Raw genomic sequence first — 1,993 nt, 5'->3', positions numbered from 1 at the left:
ACTGCTAAAATGTCTCCATGCCTAGGCCCTACTTAGACCAGTTAAATCAAAGTCTCTGGGGGAGCTGATGGGAACCCAATCTTCAGAGAATTAAGAGCTTGCCAGGTGGTTCCAATGAGCTGTCAAGATCGGAACAAGAGCCCAACTTGGTAGAGAACCTCAACCAAACATCCTGGAAAAATATGGACTGCCTTTGCCAAACAAATAAGTTTCATCACTATTCCTAACAAAATGCAATAAAAGCGCTCTTGTAAAGCATTTAGGACTGATGAACCAAAATGAATTATTGGAAGAGGGGAAATCCTAAAAATGACATAAGTGTGCCTTAAACATTTCACTGGAACCTCAACATACAGTACTTTTATTCAGGGTCAATGTCTCACATAAGGCCAAGGCACTCCCTCTGAGCACGAATCCCTTACTTGGCATTCTATGTCATTTTTCTCACCCAAGCAGCATTCATGATATCTCATCTCTGATTTCCAGTTATAGGGAAGGGGAGTCTTATCTTTCACGGCTGCTTTACTCACACTTAACTCAGCAGAATTAAAGCGTTTACCATTTGACCTGCGACTCTTTCCAAATATGCAACTTATCTTTACACAGAAACAACTTTTCCACTCATATTTTTAGAGTTTCTACTTAATTAATTTGCCTATTTGCAATTCAGGCACAATTGACGTAAAAACAACTGGCTAGACAGGGCGCGGTGGCTCAAGCCTGTAATCCCAGCACTTTGGGAGGCCGAGGCGAGAGGATTGCCTGAGTCCAGGGGTTCACGACCAGCATAGGCAACTTGGTGAGAACTTGTCTCTACAATAAATCAAGAAAAATTATTGTTCATAATAAAAAATATTGATTATAAGTTGGAGGATAAGCCGATGTGGCAGGTGTACAGTTTGTGGCTGGGCAGGAAGGTGGGTTGCTGGTGCAGCGCCCACAGAGGGCCGGTGTGGATGTGTAGGGTCAGGGGGTGGAGGCGGTGAGGTCTTGGGTGTGCCTGAGGGGCTCCTGGTGGTCTCCATCAGAGACCAGATCTTGGGCTTGCTGTGGGACACTCCCTGCAGGCCGCCTGCCGCAAAGCTGGGGCTCAGCAGGTGCATGCTGCCAGGCTCCAGGCCCTCCTTGGCGGAGTCCAGGGGCTAGTCTAGGGGCTTGAGCTCCTCAACTGCCGCCAGCTGCGAACCTGAGTCCTGAGCATGAGATGTTCGCACAGCTCAGTCTTGTCCTCATCGTCTTCATTGCTCTGGTCGCCATCGTGTGGATGTCGATGCTCTCCAAATCAATCTCATTGTCATCCTCGGCCTTCTCTGGGTCGCCATTGGTGTCACTGCTAAAAAGGGCACAGTCCTCCTGGTCCTTGCTGCTCACATCCCACGTCAACTTGTTCTCCTTCTTGAGGCGCCAGCGTGCGTTGGGGAACCAGGTGGAGACCTGCGTGAGGGTCATCTTGATAATGATGCCTAGCATGATCTTCTCATCCTTGGTGGAGTAGGGGTTCTTGCAGTGTTCGTTCAGTGAGACCTTGAATATGCTGGTGCTCTTGTGTGTGCCGTTCTTGGACCACCCGGGGATCCCCATACTGGAACTGGCCATAGGGGTTATTGGCAGGTGTCCTGTGCATGACAAAGGTGGCCTGGTCACCCTGGGGTTGTCCTTGAGCTCATACTTGGAGCCCTGCAGCAACCCGCAGGGCCAGCGTCCAGAGGGAAGAGGGAGGTGTGAGAGAGAAAGAGAGAGACCCCGGGGCCAGAGAGGTCTGGAGCAGCTGCTGCTGTAGGCACAGAGCCTTCAGTTTCCTGGTATGAGAAGGCCCCTCAATCCACTTCATGGGTGAAAGGAGGGTCAGAGGCAGGAGCCTGCCTTTCCACCCACAGCAAAAATCGGTTGTTTGTCATTCTAGAAAAGTTACAGCAAGCGCACCTCTTTGGAAGGGCACTCAGCAGCCACAGTCCCACATGGTCCCCTGGATGCCCATCTCCCCACCACCAGG

The 1,993-nt window shown here is 50.6% G+C and overlaps 1 pseudogene; it reads right to left on the bottom strand.

Annotated features, from left to right (window-relative positions):
- Positions 1-859: 859 nt before the first annotated feature.
- Positions 860-1,993, bottom strand: part of LOC103252039 — a 5,154-nt pseudogene continuing 4,020 nt past the window's right edge.

The sequence above is a fragment of the Carlito syrichta genome, unplaced genomic scaffold, assembly GCF_000164805.1.
Source record: "Carlito syrichta isolate Samal-C Ts95f unplaced genomic scaffold, Tarsius_syrichta-2.0.1 Scaffold61467, whole genome shotgun sequence".
Classification (NCBI taxonomy): Eukaryota; Metazoa; Chordata; class Mammalia; order Primates; family Tarsiidae; genus Carlito; species Carlito syrichta.
Note: the sequence above shows the minus strand (reverse complement) of the source record. Positions and strands in the feature narration are given on the sequence as shown.